Source organism: Hyperolius riggenbachi, chromosome 4 (assembly GCF_040937935.1).
Source record: "Hyperolius riggenbachi isolate aHypRig1 chromosome 4, aHypRig1.pri, whole genome shotgun sequence".
Classification (NCBI taxonomy): domain Eukaryota; kingdom Metazoa; phylum Chordata; class Amphibia; order Anura; family Hyperoliidae; genus Hyperolius; species Hyperolius riggenbachi.
The window spans coordinates 383,708,082-383,735,922 of NC_090649.1; the positions used below are offsets into that span (position 1 = coordinate 383,708,082).

At 43.3% G+C, this 27,841-nt stretch overlaps 1 long non-coding RNA gene across 1 annotated transcript in view; it reads left to right on the forward strand.

Annotated features, from left to right (window-relative positions):
* The window catches only part of LOC137504117 (uncharacterized), an 82,341-nt gene that overhangs the window by 8,611 nt on the left and 45,889 nt on the right, over positions 1 to 27,841 (forward strand). The window contains exons 2-3 of the long non-coding RNA XR_011019425.1: positions 18,498 to 18,599; positions 22,914 to 23,344. This is a non-coding gene — a long non-coding RNA (uncharacterized lncRNA). The remainder of the gene's footprint in view (positions 1 to 18,497; positions 18,600 to 22,913; positions 23,345 to 27,841) is intronic.

A 27,841-nucleotide genomic window follows, 5' to 3' on the forward strand; every position in this document is an offset into this window, starting at 1 on the left:
TACCCCTGTCCTCCCAGTCAGAGAGGTATTGTTGAGTGATGCTATCTGGGAAAAGTGGGTTGCCCCATATCGGCATATATTTGGAAACGTACATTGGTAAATGTAATAATTTGCAGACATTTTTCCATGTTATCACTGTGTCTCTTATGATTGCATTTTGACAGAGCCGTATTGGAAGGTCTTTAAATTTGGAGTGCAGGAGGCCAGGGAGGGCCCAGGGTTTTGCTACCTCACTTTCTAGTGCATAGTTTGAATATTTGTCCATGTTTTTTAGCCAGTCGTGGACGTGTCTCATTAGGGAGGCTAGGTTATAGTTACGTATGTTTGGTAGGTTAAGTCCACCAAGATCTTTGGGGGATTGTAATTTTTTTAAGGAAATTCTGGGCTTTCTCCCTTTCCATATAAATTTAGAAAATGCTGCTTCAAGTTGTTTTATGTCTTTGTGTCTAATGAGGAGTGGGAGCGTCTGCATTGGATACAGTAGTCGTCCCATTGTGGTCATTTTAATTAATGCAGTGCGGCCTGCAATACCGATAGGGAGAGTATGCCATTTTGTTAGTTGTTCTTTTATTTTACAGAAAAGAGGGGTATAGTTTAAAGCATATAGTCTGGTGGGGTCTTTGGGAATATTAATACCTAGATATTTTATTTGTGAGGTTACTATTTTTATTTCCAAAGTTGGGTGTTCTAGTTTATTTGCTTGTTTCGACAGAAACATCAACTCGCTCTTTTCTTTATTTATTTTTAGCCCTGACAGCTGTGAAAATTCATTGAGAATCTGGAATACTCTAGGCATTTGTTTTATGGGGTTTTGAAGGAATATCAATATATCGTCCGCAAATAGGGCCTGTTGCGTTTCAATCTCCCCAATTCTGATTCCCTGGATGTGTCGCCTGAGTGTGGCTGCTAGCGGTTCTAGCGCTAAATTAAATAGCAATGGTGATAAGGGGCATCCTTGGCGTACTCCTTTCATTATGGGAAAAGATTCAGAGATGAATCCTGGGGTCGAAATTTTTGCTTGCGGGTTTGAATATATTGTTCGGATAGCATTCAAGAATGAGCCCTGGAACCCCATTGTTTTCATAACTCCTAACATCCAGTCCCACTCCACATTATCAAATGCTTTTTCCGCGTCTAGCGAAAGCACTGCAGCATATTTATAGGATATCGGGTATGCTCTGATATGTTCTAATATTGTTATTACTTTCCGGATGTTAGTCACACCTACTCTTCCTCTAATAAAACCGACTTGATTTTTGTGGATAACAGACGGCATAATCATGGATAGCCTGCTGGCTAAAATTTTGGAAAGGATCTTTGCATCCTGGTCTATAAGAGATATAGGGCGATACGCCCCGGGGTCTTGTAGGTCTTTACCCGTTTTGGGCAGGAGCTTAATGTACGACATCTTCCCTGTATTAAGGTAGGTCTGATCTGTTATCATCTTGTTAAAGAGTTTGGTTAGGGGTTCTGCTATTTCTACTTGTAGTATTTTGTAAAATTCGCTTGTTAGCCCATCAGGGCCTGGGGCCTTTTGGTTTTTTAATTCTTTAATGGTCTCCCTGACCTCCTGCACCTTCACCTCTTCATTTAAAAATTTAATTTGATCTTCTGTGAGCTTGCTGATTGGGAGAGTTGGCAGTATTTCTTCTAGTCTTATGGGGTCTTTCCTTGTGGATGAATATAGATTTGCAATTGTTTTCTTTGTTTCAGTTGCTCCTACCTGTATGTTTTTTGCCTGAGGAAGCGGACTTGGGACAAACTGTTTTTTGTCGGAGTACTAATTAAACTTATTGTGAACTATACCATACAAAGTGGTTGTGCTTACTGTTGGGTAGGCAAGCCCACCCTTACCACCCACATTTTATTTGGTTTTAGATTGGTACTATTTTTATTCTGCTGGCGCCTCTGTATCCTTCAACATGCGAATCAGATGTTTCTGATTGAAGTCTGAAGACTTCATTAGCTACAGGCTTGTTTCATGGGTGTGATTTAGACACTTCTGCAGCCAAAGAGATCCACAAGATGTATTTATTTAAGTATCTATATAGCGCTGACATAATACGCAGCGCAGTACAGAGTATACATTGTCTTGTCACTAACTGTTCCTCAGAAGGGCTCACAATCTAGTCCTTACCATAGTCATATATCTACAGTGGCATAGCTAAGGAGCTGTGGGCCCCGATGCAAGTTTTACATTGGGGCCCCCCAAGCACTCTATACATAACAATTGATACGGTGCACCAAAACCTGCCAATGGCAACTACAGTGTCAGAGGTGCAAGAAGGGGATAGGAACAGTTTGTTAATTATTGCCACTATTCAAAGTATCTATAGAAGTGATTATTATGAGCACCGGACCAATAGAGAGCTAATTCTGTAGTTGAGGGAAGGCCCTTCGGGGCCCCTCTGGCCCAAGGGCCCCGATGCGGTCGCTACCTCTGCACCCCTATTGCTACGCCTCTGTATATCTATGTATGTGTAGTGCATGTATCATAGTCTAGGGCCAATTTAGGGGGAGGTCAGTTAACTTATCTGTATGTTTTTTGGGATGTATGAGGAAACCGGAGTGTCCGGAGGAAACCCACACAGACACAGGGAGAACATAAAAACTTCTTGCAGATGTTGACCTGGCTAGGTTTTGAATCAGGGTCCCAGCGCTGCAAGCGCACCAACCACTCTGCCACCATGCTGTCAGGCAACTAGTATTACTGGTATTGTTTAAAAGGATATAAATATGGCAGCCTCCATATCCCTCTCACTTTCAGGTTTCCTTTAAGGAAAAAATATTCTTATAAATATGTCTTTTAAGCTTTACATATGCTAGATGAAACTCGGCAGAGGCGGCCAATAATGGCCCCCTCTGCTGAGAATCTAGTATCCATGTAACAGCCCCTGATGCCTAGGCCAGTGATCAGCCACCCGAGCAATTTGGTTGAACGCTGGCTTAGACCTTTTTTCTCCCCAATAACCCCACCCACTGCATGATGTTACAACTGTGCTGCTTCATCAGCCCTGCCCCCCCCCCTCAACCCCATTGTAACAGAACACATACAGTGTCAGTCCAGTAATGTTGCCCGAGGGATCAGGTACCGATCACCACCAGACGACATACCTTGTACTAGTGCATGAGGCTTTTGTGTTAGGCATAGGAATATCCTATTTCATTAGATGTGTATTACATGTAGCATTACTAATTACCAGCTGCTGGGTATGTGTGTGTTTATACATGCATATATACTTGTATCCATCTTTAGAAAGCTGGCAGAATGTATCCCTGCCCACAATATCTACTATTCCTGAATCAGGTTTTGTGTTTAGTAGCCTGTATGACAATTTGACAACTTATCCGTTTATAGTGCCCCATGTAGAATCAATATTCTTACGGCTGTCCATAATTTGACTACCACTGTTCCCCCAGCTGTCTATTACACCTTGAATTCTACAGAGTACCCATAGGCTTATTTAAATGGATCTCTAAAAAAATCCATCTTGTTCCACTTCTTTCTTTGAGCTGTAGGAAAATGAGGAAAGAAAGAGATCAGCCAGCAGCAATGGTCGCACATAACAATTTCCTGCCTCAGTTCACTCTATTTACACTCCTTTAACATTACGATGACAGTTTATTATATCTTGTCCAGTACTACAAACAGAGCATTGAAAGTGTACTTGGAGGAACGTGCAGCATTATTAAATTCCCTGTATTTGAACGACTTCATTGTCTCACCCGCATTATTTACTGCCCATTGAAAAATAAAGAAGACACTTAAGGGTTTCAATATCAGTAAATGGCTTGTTTTTTTTCTGCAGTGAATGTTTCAACCACTGACTCAATTTAGCAAGTTATGTTTGTTAGTGATATGTTACGGAAGAAATATATAAAATCAAAGTGATGGTTCATAAAACTGTCATGACTGTTCATCTCAAAAGAGAACATATCAAAAACATGCACTTTAAAGCATGGGGTGTAATATTTTAACTCAATGTGTTTTGTACTGTAAAATTAATAATAATGGTAATTATAGTAATAACAACTATTAACTAAAATAGACATTTAACTCAATCTCAATCAATCAAACCTAATTTTCACCTGATTTTAAAGGGAACCTGAATATAAGATAAATCTATAGCCTTTTGCTTACCTGGGGCTTCTTCCAGCTCTCTGTAGTCTGCAAGGTTCTTCAGCATCCTCTGAGTCTCCTCCGTTCTCACGCTGGTGCCTCCATTACTTGAATGACCAAAACATGGGTTGTGGCAACTGCGCATTCACAGCTCCGTGTGAATGCCCCATCTTTATTGTGCTCCAATCATGGGAGCGTGCTGCGCATGTGGAGTTCATTCTTTCAAGAATCGCACATGCAAAGAACACTCCTGTGATGGGAGAGCAATCAAGACAGATGAGTGGTTGGAGCTGCGCAGTCGCCATGGACCGTGTTCAGAACATACAGGTAACAGTCACCAGTGCATGCGCAGCTCCATCTGCTCGACTGTCTTGCTTGCGCTCCCATCACGGGAGTGTTCTGTGCATTGCTTCTCTCCTGCAAATCTTCCAAACATGTCAATGAGAAGGTTTCCCCCTACATCTCTAAGGCATTCTTTAAGGTTCCCAATCAACCAAATACACATTGACACCCCATGAGGTTTCCTACAAATAGTGCCTACACTATAAAAGGGATTTTTGGTGGCCACTCATGATCCAATCTTTTTCATCCAATTTTACCAAATCTATGTAGCATAAGGGTAAATAGAGTGACTATATTGAATGGATAATGTAGGCAGTTCCCTTATATTACATAGAAATGGTAAGATTGGATGAAAAAGATTGGATCATTAGTGGCCACCATAACTATGTGAGCTCCATTGAGAGACTGTTAATGAAATGAATATTTAGTGGCCCAGAAAATGTCAATGCTATCTAATTGCAAAATAATAATAATTCTCTTTATTACCATGGAGTTCTATGATATACCACAGATTTAATATTGTTTACATATCTATTTATACTTCTAGTAGAGGTTATGATATGTCATGTAACCGATTGAACATATTGATAAGCAAATGACCACCAAGGATGAGTGAGAACAGGCTCACAAAAAGCAAAACTGTCTCAGGGCCAGGGCAGGGGGTCACATATGAAAGGTTTCACTTATCTGTGTTGCTGACTCTTTTCGATGGGATCCATCTTTCTGACAACTCTGTCTTTAGAGTGTGACGTTCCGCTGGTTTCACTTGTGATGACTGGGAGTGTAGCCAGCAATGTACAGCATTTGGCCCCAAACTGATGCCCAAGGAATCGAGTACCAATCCGTGTGGGTGACAGTTCTCAAATGTGTATGTGAGGTTTAAGTTCAGCACTGAGAAGAAAATGTGGGAAATCATTGTATATGCAAAGAAGTAATATGGTAGATTCAATCAGCTCAACCAGACACTTTTTATGTTCTGGAAGATGCCAACACTATTTCCTGCAGCTCTTAAATTCAAAATAGCTGAAGGTTATACCCAGATAGTTATATATACATAGTATTACTTTAAAGGAAACCCTTTAAATGAAGTAAACAATTGTATTTATCCTCCTTCTCCTAAAAATGACTTTTTAAGTTATTCCACAGTTTTATTTTATAGTTAAATCAACTTTGCAAGTGTTTACTGTTTTATTGTTTTTACTTAATAACACATTCATTGAATTATGTCAGAGCTAAAATTTATGAACTATTGACCCCTTTTATCTCTTTCCTGCTCCTCTCAGAATCCATTTTCTGCTAGGAAAGTGTTTTATAGTTGAAATAACTTATCAGTGAGGATCACTTTGTAGTCTGACCCAGTCCTGACTCATACAGGAACTGCCACTTGCATACCTGATGTTTAAATCTTTCAGGCAGATAAAGAAAAAAAGGAACACATTTTAGTTATTTGTGTGCTAGGCACTGTACATACACATGTCTATCTGTTTATCTCAACATGTCACATGTCACCCCGGGTATCCTTTAATCCCTGCATGGATAAGGTCTAGCATAATTAAAACAAAGGTAGTTAAACCCCACCACATTAATGGAACGTTGTTTCAGTTTGACAGACTTTTATATAATGGTAAAAAGAAATAAATCTGCACACCAAGACCTGGTGTGTTATGCACTGTCGGACTGGCCCAGCGGTGTGCCGGTATTTTGCCCGGTAGGCCCTGCCTTCATGTCTCCAGTGGGCCCCGGGGCCCATTAAGTTTTGTCACAAATTTTAGATTTTTTTTTTTTGCTTAATTTTTTTCCCCTCTGGGGGTCCCAGTTTCAATCCCTCCCTCTTTCCCTCACCTCAGGGCCCCCTTCCTGTTATGCTCGGCGGCAGCGGTGGCATAAGATTTAGCTACAGGCTCCAGGTCCGGGGTCCAGCAGACGGCCGCTAGAGCGCCAGCCGCCTGGTCTACACTGTCTCCTCCTCTGCAGTCTGCAATGCTGCTCGCCCTACTTCCTGGTTCAGTGCGAGCGAGCAGCAGAGGAGGAGACATCATAGACCAGACGGCTGGAGCTCTAGCATCTGCTGGACCCCGGACCCGGAGCCTGTAGCTGAATCTTATGCCGCCCCCGCGCATAACTAGGAGGGGGGCCCCTGAGGTGAGGGAAAGTAGAAAGGAGTCGGGTCCCCCTCCCAGCGTCCACAAAACTTTCCTGCACAGCACTGACTGCAAGTAGCGCGCCAGCAGCCAGTCCACCAGCCAGGTAAATTATTGACTGTAGCCCACCCTCCCTCCCTCCTGGTAAATGATTGAAGCCCACCCTCCCTCCCTCCTGGTAAATGATTGTAGCCCACCCTCCCTCCCTCCTGGTAAATGATTGTAGCCCACCCTCCCTCCCTCCTGGTAAATGATTGTAGCCCACCCTCCCTCCCTCCTGGTAAATGATTGAAGCCCACCCTCCCTCCCTCCTGGTAAATGATTGTAGCCCCACCCTCCCTCCCTCCTGGTAAATGATTGAAGCCCACGCTCCCTCCCGGTAAATGATTGTAGCCCACCCTCCCTCCCTCCTGGTAAATGATTGTAGCCCACCCTCCCTCCCTCCTGGTTAATGATTGAAGCCCACCCTCCCTCCTGGTAAATGATTAAAGCCCACCCTCCCTCCCTCCAGGAAAATGATTAAAGCCCACCCTCCCTCCCTCCAGGAAAATGATTGTAGCCCACCCTCCCTCCCTCCTGGTAAATGATTGTAGCCCACCCACCCTCCCTCCTGGTAAATGATTGAAGCCCACCCTCCCTCCCTCCTGGTAAATGATTGAAGCCCACCCTCCCTCCCTCCTGGTAAATGGTTAAAGCCCACCCTCCCTCCTGGTAAATGATTGAAGCTCACCCTCCCTCCTGGTAAATGATTGAAGCCCACCCTCCCTCCCGGTAAATGATTGAAGCCCACCCTCCCTCTTGGTAAATGATTGAAGCCCACCCTCCCTCCCGGTAAATGATTGTAGCTCTCCATCCCTCCTGGTAAATGATTGTATCCCACCCTCCCTCCCTCCTGGTAAATGACTGAAGCCCACCCTCCATCCCGGTAAATGATTGTAGCCCACCCTCCCTCCCTCCTGGTAAATGATTGTAGCCCACCCTCCCTCCCTCCTGTTAAATGATTGTAGCCCACCCACCCTCCCTCCTGGTAAATGATTGAAGCCCACCCTCCCTCCGGTAAATGATTGAAGCCCACCCTCCCTCCCGGTAAATGATTGAAGCTCACCCTCCCTCCTGGTAAATGATTGAAGCCCACCCTCCCTCCCTCCTGGTAAATGATTGAAGCCCACCCTCCCTCCCTCCCTCCTGGTAAATGATTGAAGCCCACCCTCCCCTCCTGGTAAATGATTGAAGCTCACCCTCCCTCCCGGTAAATGATTAAAGCCCACCCTCCCTCCCAGTAAATGATTGAAGCCCACCCTCCCTCCCGGTAAATGATTGTAGCCCACCCTCCCGGTAAATGATTGTAGCCCACCCTCCCTCCCTTCCAGTTAATTATTGAAGCCCACCCTCCCTCCTGGTAAATGATTGAAGCCCACCCTCCCTCCCTCCCTCCAGGTAAATGATTGAAGCCCACCCTCCCTCCCTCCAGGTAAATGATTGAAGCCCACCCTCCCCCCTCCTGGTAAATGATTGTAGCCCACCCTCCCTCCCTCCCGGTAAATGATTGTAGCCCACCCTCCCTCCCTCCCGGTAAATGATTGTAGCCCACCCTCCCTCCCTCCCGGTAAATGATTGTAGCCCACCCTCCCTCCCTCCTGGTAAATGATTGAAGCCCACCCTCTCTCCCTCCTGGTAAATGATTGTAGCCCACCCTCCCTACCGGTAAATGATTGTAGCCCACCCTCCCTCCAGGTAAATGATTGAAGCCCACCCTCCCTCCCTCCTGGTAAATGATTGAAGCCCACCCTCCCTCCCTCCTGGTAAATGATTGAAGCCCACCCTCCCTCCTGGTAAATTATGGAAGCCCACCCTCCCTCCTGGTAAATGATTGAAGCCCACCCTCCCTCCCTGCAAATGATTGAAGCCCACCCTCCCTCCCTGCAAATGATTGAAGCCCACCGTCCCTCCCGGTAAATGATTGAAGCCCACCCTCCCTACCGGTAAATGATTGAAGCCCACCGTCCCTCCCGGTAAATGATTGTAGCCCACCCTCCCTACCGGTAAATGATTGTAGCCCACCCTCCCTCCCTCCTGGTAAATGATTGTAGCCCACCCTCCCTCCCTCCTGTTAAATGATTGTAGCCCACCCTCCCACCCTCCTGGTAAATGATTGAAGCCCACCCTCCCTCCTGGTAAATGATTGAAGCCCACCCTCCCTCCCGGTAAATGATTGAAGCCCACCCTCCCTCCCGGTAAATGATTGAAGCCCACCCTCCCTCCCGGTAAATGATTGAAGCCCACCCTCCCTCCCGGTAAATGATTGAAGCTCACCCTCCCTCCCGGTAAATGATTGAAGCCCACCCTCCCTACCGGTAAATGATTGAAGCCCACCGTCCCTCCCGGTAAATGATTGTAGCCCACCCTCCCTACCGGTAAATGATTGTAGCCCACCCTCCCACCCTCCTGGTAAATGATTGTAGCCCACCCTCCCTCCCTCCTGTTAAATGATTGTAGCCCACCCTCCCACCCTCCTGGTAAATGATTGAAGCCCACCCTCCCTCCTGGTAAATGATTGAAGCCCACCCTCCCTCCCGGTAAATGATTGAAGCCCACCCTCCCTCCCGGTAAATGATTGAAGCCCACCCTCCCTCCCAGTAAATGATTGAAGCTCACCCTCCCTCCCGGTAAATGATTGTAGCCCACCCTCCCTCCCTCCTGGTAAATGATTGTAGCCCACCCTCCCTCCCTCCCTCCTGGTAAATGATTGAAGCCCACCCTCCCCTTCTGGTAAATGATTGAAGCTCACCCTCCCTCCCGGTAAATGATTAAAGCCCACCCTCCCTCCCGGTAAATGATTGAAGCCCACCCTCCCTCCCGGTAAATGATTGAAGCCCACCCTCCTTCCCGGTAAATGTTTGTAGCCCACCCTCCCTCCCTCCTGGTAAATGATTGAAGCCCACCCTCCCTCCCTCCCGGTAAATGATTGTAGCCCACCCTCCCTCCCTCCTGGTAAATTATTGAAGCCCACCCTCCCTCCCTCCTGGTAAATAATTAAATCCCACCCTCCCCCCTGGTAAATGATTGTAGCCCACCCTCCCTCCCTCCTGGTAAATGATTGTAGCCCACCCTCCCTCCCTCCTGGTAAATGATTGTAGCCCACCCTCCCTCGCTCCTGGTAAATGATTGTAGCCCACCCTCCCTCCCTCCTGGTAAATGATTGTAGCCCACCGTCCCTCCCTCCTGGTAAATGATTGTAGCCCACCCTCCCTCCCTCCTGGTAAATGATTGTAGCCCACCCTCCCTCCCGGTAAATGATTGTAGCCCACCCTCCCTCCCTCCTGGTAAATAATTGAAGCCCACCCTCCCTCCTGGTAAGTGATTGAAGCTCACCCTCCCTCTCGGTAAATGATTGAAGCCCACCCTCCCTCCTGGTAAATGATTGAAGCCCACCCTCCTTCCCGGTAAATGTTTGTAGCCCACCCTCCCTCCCTCCCTGCCTGGTAAATGATTATAGCCCACCCTCCCTCCCTCCTGGTAAATGATTGAAGCCCACCCTCCCTCCCTCCTGGTAAATGATTGAAGCCCACCCTCCCTCCCTCCTGGTAAATGATTGAAGCCCACCCTCCCTCCCTCCTGGTAAATGATTGAAGCCCACGCTCCCTCCCTCCTGGTAAATGATTGTAGCCCACCCTCCCTCCCTTCTGGTAAATGATTGTAGCCCACCCTCCCTCCCTCCTGGTAAATGATTGTAGCCCACCCTCCCTCCCTCCTGGTAAATGATTGTAGCCCACCCTCCCTCCCTCCTGGTAAATGATTGTAGCCCACCCTCTCTCCCGGTAAATGATTGAATCCCACTGTAACGAAAAATCTGCAACGCCGAATGGATTGCGGAAATATGGTCGCATCCAGTCCGGCAAGCGGACCTTCCAACGCGGGATGCGGAAATTCGTCCGCATCCGCTGCGCACACCCGTCCGCATCCGCTGCGCACACCCGTCCGAGCACTCTGCTCCAAACTCACCAACATGCTGTTCACCAGGGTTCTGCCATCTTGCCTCTAGGGGGTGCGGCCGCACGCCAGACACGCCTTTATACTCTTAGAAAGCGTGTCAGCTGACCTGGAGGTCAGCTGACATTTTAGCCTGCTCTGATTGGTTGCTGCCTGGGGTGGAGACTTCTCTCCTAGGCAGTATATAAGGAAGTGCTTTTCAGTCACACTTCGTCTGTGTTTGCGATACCCTGTGTCAGCACTCAGACCTTAGACTAGATCTCAGGTGTTGAAACCAAGGACTTCACACCTAGACTAGGAGATTATTATTATTATTGTTATTGATTCTCTGTGTATGATTCTGTGCCTGTCTTGACTTCTCTTCTGCTTCCTGATTCTGTACTCTGCCAGCCCGTACCGTTAACGACTATTGGCTTGGTTCCTGACTATTCTCTCGTCTCACGTCTCTGTACTGTTGCCGCCTGTACTGTTGCCGAACCTCTTTCTGTCTGACCTTTGCCCCCTTCAGTGGAACGTCTCCCACTGTTGGGTTATTATCTGAGGCTTGCCTCCCTGAGACGCCGGCCCTAGCAGACCGTTACTGCCAGAGGCCGAGATTCCTCCACTGCCACTTTGGGGGATCTCACACACGGGGTTCCCATTCAGAGGTAACCACACCTCTGAGGAATTGCCGTGTGGTGGATATTTCCACAACTTTGTGAATATTTACTGTTTTGTTTATTTCCATGTTGTTCGTGTGTCCACTGCTTTACATCTACCCGCATTATTAGCAATTCCGCAGATTGCTATATAATCGGGTCTATCCTTGTATTATTGGCGATACTGCGGATCCCCAATAATCAAGGTTCGGGGTGTGACACTGGTCTGAGTAGATCATTTCAGGCACTTACCGTGTTAGTGAGCCTTCCGCTGATTTACCATCAGGAAGATACTGACTATTTCACTCTAACATATCTGCATTAGTGGTGATTCTGTATATCACCACTTAATCAGATATTTGTGCCTCTTGCTGACACCAATCGTTACACCCACCCTCTCTCCTGGTAAATGATTGAAGCCCACCCTCCCTCCCTCCTGGTAAATGATTGAAGTCCACCCTCCCTCCCTCCTGGTAAATGATTGAAGCCCACCCTCCCTCCTTGTAAATGATTGAAGCCCACCCTCCCTCCTGGTAAATGATTGAAGCCCACCCTCCCTCCCTCCAGGTAATTGATTGTAGCCCACCCTCCCTCCCTCCAGGTAATTGATTGTAGCCCACCCTCCCTCCCTCCAGGTAATTGATTTTAGATCACCCTCCCTCCCTCCCTCCAGGTAATTGATATTAGCCCACCCACCAGGTAATTGATTTTAGATTGATTTAGATTTATTGATTTAGATTAATTGACATAGTCATATCAGTGACATAGAGCTCACGATCTAATTCTACTATATTCATAGTTTAATATACTACCATATTATTATTAGGTATTTATATATCACTGACATCTCCTGCAGCACATTAAAGAGTACATGGTCATGTCACTGACTGTCCTCAGAGCAGCTCACAATCTAATCCTAGCATCGTCATAGTCTAATGTCCTACCATATTATTATTATGTATTTATATAGCACTAACCTCTTCTGCAACACTTTACAGAGTACATAGTTATGTCACTGACTGTCCTCAGAGGAGCTCACAATCTAATCCATGTCATATGTATGGTAACTAGGACATTACTTTATATTAAAGGGGGGCTCTATGCTAAGTTTTTCTGGGTAGCAGTGTTTCTTAATTACAATGCTGCTAAATTCATGTACATTTGGCCCTATCCATGATACATCATGACCACGCCCACCTTCCGGTGCATGGTCATGCTCTTTTTTTCACCACAATCATGGGATGTGTGGGCCCCAGGTTGAAATTTCTCTGGTGGGCCCCCGGGGTCCCAGTCCGACCCTGGTGTTATGTGCATGTAATCCAGTTCTATTGGTTTCAGGGCTGGATTTACCATAAGGCACTATAGGCACTACAGGCACCTGATGTTGGAAAGGCAACTCCCTCCCCTCCCCTAATACCTGCATCTCTCCTTCCCTATGCAGAGTCCCAATCAAAGCACAAATGAGGTTACTCACCCACCTCTCTGCATTCCATTGAAGAGATCTCGGGGGCACCGACTAGCTTCTTAATACTTAATACATTTGGCTACCTAATGCTGTGGGACAGCGTAGTCCAGGGTGCCAGGTCATCCGTGCCTATAGGCTCCAGTGATGTAAATCCAGGCCTTATTGGAAACTTTTGTACATACACGCTTTTGCTGTTACTGTACGCTGGTTTAAGTTTTGATTTTAAAAAGGAGTCAAAAGGTAAAAAAAAATTCCTGAAGTCTTAAATAGTTTAAATAGTGAATGTGAAGTTTTCTTTTGGATTCGTTGTAATTAAGCTGCTACAAAAGCTTCACTTTGTGATTTAAATAAAAGTCAGGAATAGTTCAGTACTTGGATGGAAAGTAAAGGAAAGGAAAGAAATAAAATTGAAAACCTCAGACAAAAAGTATTCATTTTTAGTTTCTCATTAAAGGATGAATATGCCAAAGATTTCACTTCAAACATAATGCTTCACTGACTTTGACATTTGTCTCCAGAAAAATGAAAATACGTCTTTTGGATTTTAAATGCAAAGAAGCCAATATTTTTCTTATGACTTGATGCCAGCCATTCTGCATAATGTTCACGTGAAATTCACATAATAGCCTCTAGACAGAAAATTGTATTTGTTTTATGCTACAAATAGTTTTACACATAGTTCAAGACATTTTTTTACTTGTACCTTTTCTGATTGCTAATCAATTTCTGAATAGATGTTGATTCATGCATACAAGTGCAGCAGTGAAACTGAACAATTAAAAGATAACACAAAATTAGATTTTAAATGATATTTTCATGTTATTGTCATATCAGAATTCTCACATGCAGGGCACAAAGAAATGACTGCATGTAAAGGAATTACATTATTCTGCCTAATTTCCTGTAGTGATGTCTCATGGGTTTTCTGTCTGGACAAATGGAAGTACTCTCCTGAAAATGTAGGATGCCACTATCATCCATTTGTGATTGAGGTCACTTTTAATGAACCCCTAAATTGCATTTTACTTCATCTGTGAAGTGTAAGAGCCCCTTTTCCTGCATTACAGACCTGCTCATCTTCAGAAATTCTAAGGGGGAGGGGGGGGGGATGCGAGTACTTCTGAAGCCTTCACAAGGACTCCTAAAGGCTTTTATTCAACCAGTTGTTTGAATTAATTTTAAGTGCGCAACGGTGAACCAAGTGCACCGAGAGAGGACAGGGCAGGCTCTATGCGATCCAGAACGTTCCCTCTACATAGGTGAGTAGCTAACTTTTTTTTCAGATTCGCTTAAAGGAATACTGTAGGGGGGTCGGGGAAAATGAGTTGAACTTACCTGGGGCTTCTAATGGTCCCCCGCAGACAACCTGTGCCAGCGCAGCCACTCACCGATCCTACGGCCCCGCCTCCGATTCACTTCTGGAATTTCAGACTTTAAAGTCTGAAAATCACTGCACCTGCGTTGCCGTGTCCTCGCTCCCACTGATGCCACCAGGAGCATGCTGCGCAGGCCCAGTATGATTTGTGCCTGCGCAGTGCACTCCTGGTGACATCAGCGGGAGCGAGGATATGGCATCGCAGGCGCAGTGGTTTTCAGACTTCAGGGCCTGAGCCCACTGACGCAGTTGTGCGCAGTTGTGTCCGCTTTTCAGAAACACATCAATGTTACAGATGCTGAAAAGCGGACACAACTGTGTACAACTGCGTTAGTGGGCTCAGGCCCTTAAAGTCTGAAATTCCAAAAGTGAACCGGAGGTGGGGCTGGAGCATCGGTGAGTGGCTGCGCGGGCACAGGATGTCTGCGGGGGACCATTCGAAGCCATGGGTAAGTTCAACTCATTTTCCCCTAACTCCTCTACAGTATTCTGTTAAGTTATAGTTTAAATTGCATTGCACTATTCATTTTCACCAGCAGGAGGCCATGTTACCATTCATTTTTCTGGTAATCATGCAGCAGTTGTGGGCCTCCACAGCACAGCATCTCTGCAATGACACTGCCAGAGCTTTTTTTAAACAGGCCGATTTGCTTGTTGTATGAACTCCTGACTCCAGCTGTTATATTATGGTCTCCTGGCTTCTGTCCTGTTCTGTTTTTCACCTGTTTTTGTCCACGGTTTTGGTTGCTCCATTTGGTCTGTATAATGGTTGGGTTTACAATGCACTTGCATTAAAAAAACCCATACTGCTATATTGTCTGTGGTCTAATGCTGGGCATAGACGGGACGATCCGGCGGCCGATTAGCCGCCGGATCGACTCCAGCCGCGTCCCCGCGTGCACGCGGATTGATTCCCGCTCGTCCCCGCTGGCGATTCCCGGCGGGGACGAGCCATTGTCCTCCAGCGGCAATCGAGCGGGCGCGGGTCGAGCGGCATGATCGGGCCAGCTGAATATTATCAGCTGGCCGGATCAGCTGGTCGATACACGGTACAGAAACGCACCGTGTATCTCCAGCATTATAGTGCAAGTGTGATGACTTACTTCATTACCAGGGTATGTCATAACAACAAGATATTTGTGTAACTCAATATGATAATTGCATAAACATGGTAAACATAGCGTATCTGTTTAGCAAATTACCCACTTTTTTGTGAATATACTTCAGTATATCTTTATAATCTGCACATCTCAGATATTGGTTGGCTTTTAGAATTCAGCACCATTTGTGATCAGAAACTGATAAGTGACATGCACTTTTAGTTATCTTATATCTACTATATATACTGTAACTATATTATAACGTTTGTTTTGATTCATATTCGTTGACTTTTCTCTATGTAGTCATTATCCTGATTTACACATTCTTCCCAGCATTCCTTGCCCCTCCGAATACCGTTATTGTAGAAGTCAGCATAATGCTCCTTAAACCTCTATTCCACTTCAAGAATGACATAATCTGTGTTATCAAATTGGTGACCCTGCAATGTTTTTATTTTTTTTCATTTCTGGAAACAAGAAAAAGCACATTGGCCTTATCAGTGTAGCATAGTGAACTTATGCCTGCTAATTGGCAATGACGAGAGCTCCACTCGTCCTACCCTGAGTCCCTGCGGATTCGTAGTGCTCGCTATGCTACTCTGATAAGGCGTGATAACTTTGATAAGGAGTGATAACTTTGATAAGGCATGCTATTTGTCTTAGTGAATCAAGCCCATTGTGCGCTATCGAAAGAATAAGGCAAATGTTGTATAATCTCAAATCTAAATGCCCTTGCTTTGTCCACTGCAACTTCAGATGAGTGAGCTGGTACATTGTCACTTGTCAGCTAGGAGATGAATGCCTCTGGAGAGAACACTACGCCTTTTTTTTGTCAGAGGATCTCGTAACTTGTCCAGAAGATTGCTGTAGTATGTGCCAAGGATGTTTTGTCTCTTTGCAAGGTACAATGTAATCTGTGAGGATGACTACAACAGTTCCAAAAAACTGAAAGCATGACCTTCCCAGCTGACTTTTGGAACTTTACCTTCTTGGGGGGAGGGGAATTGGCATGCTTCCACTGCATGCTCATGGTTTTGGTCCCTAGATCCCATTGATAGATCCAACATGTATCCATGGTTACCAGAGGACCACAGAAACCCTCTTCACCCTGTCCCAACTGTATCAGCAGCATCTGTCGTAAAAGGTCATACTGTGTTTGTTTCTGAAAAGTGGTTAGCAAACATGGAGCCCAGCATGCAGACACCTTAGACATAGGCAGTTCATCATGAATAATTTTCCACAGACTACCATAATTGAGGCCAGGTCTTGGCTCATTTATGAGGGACATATGACCACTTTGGTAATTCCTTTTCCACCTCAAAATAAGATGGGCAATCATTTTCCACCATCACCTCATCATGAATTTGCATAGCTCCATTAACCTTCAAATGTAAAAACTTTATCATGGTGCAAACCTTAATCTTTTCCATCTCACACTTTAGTCACTTAAGGCACAATCTGTTATGCTGAGTACACACAAGACGTTTTTCGGCTCGATTTTCCACCCAATAGATTTTTCCACTCAATTCTGCGCTCAATTCTCTTATCTTCCGCTCATTTTTCTTATCTTCTTCCATTCACTTCTATGAGAAATCGAGCGCAGAATCGATCGGAAGGAATGTCGGATATGTTGGAATATTAACTAATAACTGATAATTAAGACTTTAGGATACCCCCTCTTATACAGTATATATTAACAGAATCATGCTTACCACTTTCTCAGTTTGGCTAACATTTTTATACAATACCCTTAAAAATTAAATTTATAGAAATAAATAGAAAAATAAAATAAAAAATAAAATAAGTCTATGGGCTTTAAAGTTTTTAAAATAACCCAGGCATCAACTTAATTTCTTTATATAATGCTACACAGTAGCAGTGAATAACAATGGCTGAACAATTTGTATGATTGGTAATGACTGTATAAGACAATCGAGTCAAGGGAAATATTAATTTGGGTATAATAACGGACTCTGAAATTTATGCAAAGCTTCACTATGCATTCTTTCAGTTTCTAAGCATTTTAAATTCTAAAGCCACAATGCTAATCCAAAAATGATACATTATAATGAACAATTATACGGCAAAGCAGGTAAGATAGTATGTTTTTTAAAGGGCTAGTGCTACCAAATTGGATTTAGATTTTTTTTGTTTTTGGTATATGCAGGATAGGTGAGACAATGTTTTTCAGGCTTTTTCTTAGAGACCGTTAAGACGTAATGTCTCATGGATATTCAGTTACATTTACAGTTTTAAAATTTGCAATAGTTTAAAGCAAACAGCAAACTTTAAAAATAAATAAGATCAGCACTTTGTAGTGAGACAAAATAATATAAAAACAGTGTAATTCGGCCGCCAGCCGTAGCTGGCAGCTGAATTACGTCTTATCCCAGAGTCAACAGTGGCCTGGAGAGGTAATAGTAATTAATGCCACCAGGATGTTTGCAGGAATAGGGTGGGGCTGCATTTTTTGGCTATGCCCAGCACCCAAATTTCCTGACACCTTAATTACATGTACACCTATGTAGATCATACCTACTGTATGCTTTATTTCTGTATGTTATTTTCTTGTCCACAGTCAGTGCACAGGTACTGCATATGAGAGATCTGCCCATTGTGTTATTTTTTAATAACTGTTGATTTATATAGTGCCATCCTCTGGATTGTAAGCCTCGGCAGGGTCCTCCTCCTTGTGTCTCCTACCTGATCACGCACCTCCATTACTGTACACCCATGCTATGCATTTAAGTGACTTGCCTAATCGCCCGGCGGATCGCTCAGAAACAGCCGTATCAGTCCGCCAACAGACTGTACACACGCCGGACTGTCACTGGAACGCCCACCCAGCAGGAGGTGACGACGGACCCGTCGTTGCCTCCAGTCCGGCGTGTGTACGGACCTTAACTTTATGAAGCTTTATCTTTATGCCACCTGGGGGCTATTTATTTGTATATTTAAGTGTATATACTGTATCTTTACAAACATACATGATGAGTAAGGACACCTAATTATACCTCTTTTGCAATCAAAGGATTATGTCTTCAAGGAGTGAAACAAAATCAGTATTATGACAAGACATAGCAGCTAGAGTTGGTCATGAAAACTGGACTAAATTGGATTTTCATTTTTGGATTCAAAATTTGTGAACTATACACAAATGTATAAAGCTCAGCATGTCCCAATATCCTTTGCAAGTGAGTGTCACTTGTCTAGAACCAATAAGCAGGGCCGTGCCGAGGCAAAGGCAAGAGAGGCTCCAGTCTCAGGACGCAGTATAGTAGGGGCGCACAACTCACTCAGCTATCATTCCTCTATTGTGTTTGCAGGGCCAGGCCCTAGATTTCTTCCCACCTGAGGCAAATTAATGAAAAAACAGACAGCATTGCAGGAAGTGACGAGGGTGGAACGTATGCTGGAAAGCAGAAGAGGTGAGTCCTCCCTCCCTGTTCGCTGCCTTAAAAACATACATTGATGCATTAATAGCCGGAGGGGGAGTGCAGATCGGGGACTCAGGTGAGGGAGGGGGGTCCAACTCCTCTCCCTGCCCCTGTGCCCAATACCCCCTTCCTGCTCTCTACCCCCTCCAGCTCTTCGGCCCCTCTCACCCTGCCACCTGAGGAGCCCGCCTCACCCCGACTAATGGGCGGACCAGCCCTGTGTGTTTAAAGCAGAGAGAAATAAGAAAAGAGGATACATGGCAGTGACTGCAAGCCAGATAACCAGATATTAAGGTGTTGGGGGCCCTGGAGAGCCTCTTAGTCTAATAGCAATCAGAGTGTGTGTGATGGCTGGGGAGGGAGGAATGAAGGGGTGCACTTTGGTGTCTCAGCCTTGGGTACTGCAGGACCTTGTCCCGACTCTGCCAATAAGCAATGTAGAAATAACCATGAACAATATGTCCCTCATTCTAGAGTAGAAGGAAGCTTCCTCCCAATTTTCTTCATTCTGCAGTATAACTTGGAGGGAGAGCAAGAAAGGCAGTCACCTAGTGGGATAAGAGGCACCTTGGTGAAGTAGTCGATAGCACTCTTGGATGGCAGGGCTAGTATCCCTGGTTAAAACCTGGGCCTATCTGCTTGGATTTTGTGTGTTCCCCTTTGTTAAATGGGATCCTCTGGTTTGCTCTCATATCTTAACAACATACATATAGGAAAGCTGTTTCCTTACCAAAAATGGGATTACAATAAAATGTTAGGAAAATGACGAACTGTGGTAGGGATCAGGTCCTCTGAGGGAAAGTTAGTGACATGGCTATAGTGCTAAATAAATACATACCAATAATACCATACAAATACCGAATACATACCAATAATTAGGGTCAGTAATAGGTTAGATTGTTACTGATTTATCCAGGAAGTAATCTGCTGGTCTGCTTACCTTAGTGTAGGCTGCTTGACTATTCACCAAAAACACTCTGGTAAAACTGCTAGATTACTCTACATACAGTACTTTTTATAGGTTCATGCTGGCCCTGCTGCAGGGAGGGCTTTGTGAATGCCAGAATGGGGTTATTAACTGGCTGAATCAGTAACTAAAGGACAAGACTGGGGAAAATAAACAATAGAAGATAATGTCATGAAAAGCCCAAGTCCTCAACAGAAATGCAAGTCAGGAAGATATGTAACAGGCGAATAAAAGGTCAGTGGAGATCCAGGTGGCTGCAAGGAGTAGATGTAAAAAAAATAATACAATAATAATACAAATTGTTATAAGGAATGGGCAATGTTGGCAATGTTAATTCTGAATTTTCTGGATCAGAAAAGATGTATTCGACAACACTGAATGGGAGCACTCAGCAGGCTTACATGGGGACTATGGCCAAAAATTGTAAAATTTAAAATATGTGCAAACATATACAAATAAGAAGTACATTTTTTTCCAGAGTAAAATGAGCCATAAATTACCTTTCTCCTATGTTGCTGTCACTTACAGAAGGTTATAGAAATCTGACAGAAGCGACAGGTTTTGGACTAGTCCATCTCTTCATGGGGGATTCTGAGGTATTTATTTATTTTCAAAAGCACTTAGTGAATGGCAGTTGCTCTCTGTCCACCTATCAAAAAACTGTAGTGAGCAGGGAAGCTGGCCAGCATCATTGTTTAAATTCTTTTTAGGGAATATCTTTATAAAGAATAAAAGCCATGCTAAGAATCCCCTATGAAGACATGGACTAGTTCAAAACCTGTCGCTTCTGTCAGATTTCTACTACCTACTGTAAGTGACAGCAACATAGAAGAAAAGTAATTTATGGCTCATTTTACTCTGGAAAAAAACGTACTTCTTATTTGTCTATGTTTGTACATATTTTAAGTTTTACTATTTTTTCGCCGTAGTGCCCCTTTTAATAGACTATTTGGTGCTCTTCCTATTGGATGCAGTCACATTTAGATCTATAGATACAAAATGATATCTGCGCAAAAGAATGTCATAAGTCCCACAAGCTTCCAGAAGTTAAAGTCCTCAGGTAGACTCCACATGTATGCAGTTCGAAAAACGTCAGCGCTACATGGCCCGTCAGTATCCTTATTCCATCAACTTAAACACCCTTTTAAAGTGCAGGCTTACCAAATTTCCATAAGACCCAAATTATAAGGTCTGAGCATATGAATGGTCACAGTGACGGGCTGTCCTTCCCTGTGATCCCCTTTAGTTGTCATACTGTCAGCTGTCTTCTTTCAGGTGGCACAGAAGCTCGCAGCATGCAAATAATAATATCACAAGAGATCTAAGTGCTGTCCGTTAAAAATTCCAGCTTTAGTGTGTAAAAAAACAAGTCCAGCACTTACATAAGGCCCCTTGTGACGGGGACCCTCAGAAGACAATCGCGTATATAATCCCAGTGGGGTGCCGTCATCCCATCTGCCATCTGTTAGCCCGACCGGTTTCACTATTGTATCATCAGGGGCATTGCATATGGAATGGCAAGAGACCAGCATTTAAATCCTACCTTCCGTTACCGATGCATCATAGAGTTGTATGCGCTTACACTATGTCACTTCTGCTGCATCTGATCGCGGACTTCCGCCGAGTGGAGCGCACAGAAAGGTAAAGTATCTACTATTTGACACCGCCGTACTGAACTTCCAGCGTGGAATGCAGGAAGAGATTGCTATCTATGCGCTCCATGCTGGAAGTTTAGTACGGCGGTATAGGAAGACAGTGACAGTGTGAAAACTAAAGGAGATCACATGGAAGGACAGCCCGTCACTGTGACCATTCATATGCTCAGACCTTATAATTTGGGTCTTAAGGACATTTGATAAGTCTGCACTTTAAAGGGTGTTTGTGGTGATGGAATAATGATACTGACGGTCCATGTAGCGCTGAAGATTTTTGAACCGTATACATTTAGATCTATGCCCGGACCTGGACTGTGTAGTGTTACATCTCTCTCTAAAATATTCCTCTTTGATAAATTGTATGTATAGTATATACAGGTGTAAATAGCACATAAGTAACAAAGAACAGAGCCTCGTGTTTTTATTTTCAGTTTAAGGTCTGCAATTTTAAGACTGAATTCTAAACAGCAGCCATAGTAGTCTGGTGCAAAATATGTTTCATTGCAAAACAAGACTAGACAGAGAGGCGCTTGTGCTTGCTACACAGCTATAGCAGTTAAGCCACCTGTTTTTCACTGACCTGAGGAAGCGGGCAAGCACCCACGAAACGCATTGTTAATTTTATGTGCTTGAATAAAACACCTTATTTTAATAAACTGGCCCAAATTCTTCAATTAGGTAGGATTACCTCTCTGTTTATAAGATAACAGCTTATTAGCCTATCTTTTATGCATTGGGTGCCTCCACCCCTCTTTTAAGTGTCATGTTAAAAAGAGTAGTCATCGAGTTTTCTAGAGGACATCAAGTGTTCTGGACAGTTTTGGTTAGCCAGTAGTGGATTAGTGTGAAATTGCCTGCATTCTATGAAATAATTCCTGGATATGGTTCAACTCTGTTCAATATGCAGTATTCCCTTTGGCCGTACTAAGGTGTACACAAGCAATACTGTTGAGAATAATCAAGTCCTATGTATACTCTGTTTTGAGGGATTTTACAGCATTTAATTCTTATTGATAAAATGTTTAACAAGCCTATGTACTGAACATATTTTGCTTCTGGTTATAGGTAAAATGAAACCTGCCTATTCATTATTGAAAATACATTGTTCTGTACGTTTGTTTTTTTTTCATTTCAGTCGAAATAACAAATATGCAGTGAATTCCAATAGCATAGCATGAATCTTTGCAAGTTATTTATGGCCCATTACCAATTATGAGCCGTGTAGACTGAGGAATATGTTCATATGTAAGATTTATTGAAGACACAATTGGTAATATTTTCTCTTGTAGAATGACCGCTATCTAATTGCAAAAAGGTTATTTAAAGTTCACAGGCTATTTAAAGTGACATCATGGACAGCATTCTTCCTATTCCAACCTTTCTTATCAGACATCAGACTCAATGTATCTACACATTCTTGTCTCTTTATTACTTTCTATTCACATATGTTTAATGGTTTTGTGTGAAAAGTAGTAAAAATATAAAATAATGCAACATTTGCATAAGATGCAGAACCAGTACTAGCAGTATTTGGTTTTGCAGCAGTTATTTTGCTATATGTCTGTTTACCTTGCTATTAAAGATGAATATACTGGATATAACTTAAATAAAATTGCTTATCTTTTTACAATAAACTAATTAGTCATTGTTTTCCCATTGTAAAATCTTTTCAAAATGCTTCAGGGCTGCACCCATTTAGGGTAAGCTTCACTGGCAACCAGGATCATCAGGAAACCTTGCCCAAATAGTCTCTACCAGCTTGAGTCGGGATTTGAACCGTGGTCCATGGCTTAAATTCTACATCAGAGACAACAGTCCTAATTAGTACACTATCCAGCTGACTGTGATGTGAAGGCATGGAAGACAGCAACATTCAAGCACCACCAATAAATAAAACAAGCCCTGAAGTGCCAGATCAATGGGAAGAACAAGATCCATGCCAACAATGTGTGTAGACTCTAGCAGTGTTATCTGCCATAATAGCAATAACTACCCAAAGAGGACATGGAGATTCCTGATATGAAAACCCAAAGCTTTACAATCCACAAGAGATGCCATCTCAGGTGTACTACCCAGAAACTACACAACAGCTGGGAAGAGGGCAGGAGAGTCCGGTGAGTACCAGAGCCACTGTACTGGATAAAACCCAGATCATCCACAGAGTACCTTAGTAAAATGGTCAGAAAGATGAACCTGGTTGTAGCTGGCATAAAAGAAAGTCTAAGCAATGAATGTATTAAAGAAAGAGCCTTCATGTGAAGTACCACTGACAGATAGATGAGGTGGATGAAATTGGGAAATCCTACCAGTGACTGGAAAGGGCTGTACAGTAAGACGCAGATAGAAACAAAAACTTTTAATGAACTCATCTGGCCATTCCGCTTCATGGGCATGCATGGCCAAGTGCCCATCTCATTCCCTCCGGCAGTACCATTAGTGAACTGGTGACCGGGCCATGCCTGCTTAAGGCTCATAGATGTGCATGATAAGCAAAGTTTTAGCCTTATGTTTTTACATTGAATTCTCCCTGTGAGAAAGCCCAAGTGTACATAGTAAAAAGGTTAGTTTTGATAGGTGCAATAATTTTAAGTACTTGGGGAATACATTGAAACTGAGAGAGCTGTTGAATTCTTCATTCAAAATGACTAATTGGCTGTATGGTAAACAAGTGCAAATCTTTACACATTTTGTAACAGTGTAACAATTTATGTGTTAATGCCATTCAAATTGTTTGTGCAGATTAATGAAAACTTTCAATGCTTTGCTTATGTGTTACATGTATGCAACTCCATAAAATGCTGCTCTTGATCATTAGCTGTAAACTACATACAGACACCTAAAAATACATCAGAAAACCATATGTGTGTCTTATTTGCAAAGTATTACTATTATTTTTTTTATTATACCCACCAGTTCTGTAATTTAGATTGCCCAGAACTACAGCCAGCATAAGGAATGTGTCCTCAGGTAGCAGAACAGAATTTTGTTAATTTCACTTTCATTGGTTTATACTACTTTTGAGCAATGTGATCAATAGTAGGCATATTTTCTGCTGAAATCTTGGCTAGTATGTAAAGTACAGTACATAGAAATGGAGCAAGTAATTATCAAGATCACATATGCAAAAGATCATCATTGTAATGTCTCTTTAACCCTTAGTATTCTAATCTTCCCACTAGTGTTGGTTTTTGAATTTGAAACATCGTTCTGAATTCATCTGAACACCACACTCCAGCACCTTTCTGCACTGAACCTGTGGACAGGGCCAGAGGAAATTCACTTACCTGTGCTTCATGGTGCATTTCATATGACTTGCAATACTTACTCCATTCGGCTTTGGAAGGAGGAAGTATGGAGTCACATGAAAGGTGCTGCGAAGCACAGAAAAAGTTAACTTTCTCCTGGCTAGGGATGGCAAAGCTTTGGAGAACAAATGGAGAAGCATGTGATCAGTTTGATCAGCTGATAGATCTGTAATTGCTGGCCATGACCATGCATTAAACCAGGAAGCCATCACAGCAAACCAGAACCTTACAAATCTATCAGCTGATCAAACTGATCACATGCCTCTCCATGAGTTCCCCTGGGCATTCTTACACACTGTCATAGAACCTTGAGCTTCACAGTCTTCCATATTTTGCCTGCTTGCACAAGATCTATAATTTCCCTGTTTCTGATGTTTTATGGTATGCTCCCTTCTTCCTGCAGAGGTGGCACCTCTCCTCTGTGACTCCATTCTGTCTGTCTCTAAATGATTGCTTACTCTGCGTTCATTGTCAATGTTTGCCTGTTTACGGCTGCTTGCACCCCCTGATCATGGCCCCATGGTCGGGAGTGTTGTTATTGTCTTTATGAACTGCAGATGTACAGAACGCTCCCAGCCATTGGACTGCTATTGGGGGTATGTGGGGGGTGAGACCGCACATGCACAGTAGACCCACAGTAGTCTCAGGTACAGACCACCTGGAAACCCCAGTATAACATTCACTGTCTTTTCTTCCTTTCTCTCGATACATGTAAATTTACACTATTGAACACACAAAAAACTTTGCACTGTAACTTCTCCAAACCTACAAAGTCTTTTTTTTTTAAATGGTTTACCTTGTTTCCACGGTTCTCCTTTAAGAGAATCTGTAATAAAAAAACGCCCCTGGGGGATACTTACCTCAGAAGGGGTCCTAGTCAGGCTTCCCCGATCCTCTTCACCCTCCATGATCCAGCGATGGAGCCCCTGAACAGTGGTGATGTAAATATTTACCTTCCCGGCTCACACGCATCCACAGTAGCAGCTTTCCGATGGACTGGCTTTTTCTGCCAGAGCCCATCATAAAGCTGCTACTTTGCCTGCACTGGAGCCGGGTAGGTAAATATTGCAGGTGCTGTTGGGCCAGTTTGTATTTCTGCGGCTGCCAGGGATGGATCCTGGAGGGTGAAGAGGAGGGGAAGCCTCAATGGGATCCAGAGGCTTCTCCCTCCTGAGGTAAGTATCCCCCAGGGTATGTTTTATTTCATTACAGATTCTCTTTTATATACCATGAATATTTGATGATTCGAGTATATATAGGGGCTTTGCTCTTAACCGCTAAAGTTGGCAGCTATTGACTTCAATGTTATAGATCAGTGCAAACTTTTGGGAATGTTCAAACACGTAAATGCGAACAGCGAATCGATGTTTGTTCGCCATGGACTGTCTGCCCACAAACACATTTTTCCATCACTAAATACAATAACAGCATAACATTCAGGTGTAATTTCAGGCTGTATAGTCACTTGAAGAGCTTTAAAAGAAACATACCTCATGTTCTAAATGTTAAACTACATATAGTGTGGTGGACATCTTTAGAAACCTGTTTGTTCTCAAGGCATGTACAAGTAAAATAAGCATTTCTATCGACTGTTACTTTTGTGCAAAGATAAAGCATATCTCTAGTCATCAGCCAAAGTTTAGCCCAATGATGTAGTATAGGGGGCGGGTCGAACTTGCTACAACCGCGTTGTTTGCGGGAACAAGTTTGCCGATGAACCGTTCGGGCCATCTCTAGTGGACCGGAGTGGGCTAGTAATATCCCACAGTAAGTAAAAACTCCTGTCTCATTTCAACTGTGTCATCTAGTACTTTTTGGGGCGAGAGGGACAATGTGTAGGTAGGCAGGTGAAGAGGGGGTGGGGGTAAGCTGTAATGTAGAGAATGCTCAGGTGATAGGTCTATATCATCTGTTTCATCTTAAAGTCCTTTTGCTGCATCCTGTTGGAGTGTTCAGGCCTCATCTCATCCTTACTCAAATGCTCCTGCATGTAGCTTTTCACACTAGCATGAACCTATGACATCATAGGATCATGTGACTTGTACAAACTTGTACAGCCATGACTGAAGGACATGCAACACCAGGACCTACAGACAAATAAGATATATCCACCCTCTGAGCACAACTCCACATCCCATACTCTATACACACACGCAAACACACACACACTATAGATAAACATTGCAGTGCTGTCCCCTCTGGTGGTGCAACAGACTTCCAGGGCAGAATTAGATGTATAAACACATTATTAAATTGAAACTTTTTTTTTTTTTAGCGAGACACACTGTAAAAAGATAGTAGCATTGGCTTTGAATTCAGAATGCTCAATAACAACTTCCCTTTAAATTGATGGAAATTACATTTTATGGTTTTATTGTGTTGATCTTATTCTCAAACACGTTTTGTCAATGAATGTTTTATGGGGTGCAAAAAGTCATGTGTGGAATCCCAACTGAATTACATGATGATATTTATTTAAAATGAAAAAAGAAAGAAAAGAGCAATGCAATGTTTATCTGAGACTGGGGAAATTAGAAGAATCGTTTGATCTGCAATGTTCAAAATTCTGTACTCCTTTTCCCACCCATAGAGCTTGTTTAAAAGCGCAACATACCTGTAGGTAAATTGCTACCTGTAGTGTACAATTGTGAGCAAAGTAAATTAGTTTTCTGGTAAAAGCGAAATAAAAGGAATTAGCTGTCAGCAGCCACAGGCGTTAAAAAAATAACAAGGGCAATAGCTAAAGATTAGCAGACCAGCAAGCAGTGCATCAGTTGAAACTGAGTCATTTGGGGATTATATAACTTCTACATTCTGACAAAATGAATTATGTAAATGAATAAGAAGATTCTAACACCATCTCAGAAAGGCTCATTTAACTGCTCTATCCCATCAGTTTTGACTACATAGGCAAAAAAAAAATAAGTTTGTGCCTTGCTACATGTAAGAATTTTTTTCTGGCTAATTAAGAATATGAATATTAATATATATATATATATATATATATATATATATATATATGTGTATATATATATATATATATATATATATATATATATATATATATTACCAAGGGGTGAGCAGCACAAACCAAATTCCAAATTTTTTATGCAATTCTATGCAGAGCATGCACGCAGCGCTGGAGGTCCCCAGACTCCATAAGAAATATATAAGTACAGAGGGGCTGCAGCACACAACAGGAAAACAGTGACAAGGGCTCTTGGTTATGCTTTAACGCGCTTAAGCTCACCAACTGCGCTAAAGTGTCCCCAATCTGGGGATATACATTATTATCGGTGCAACAGT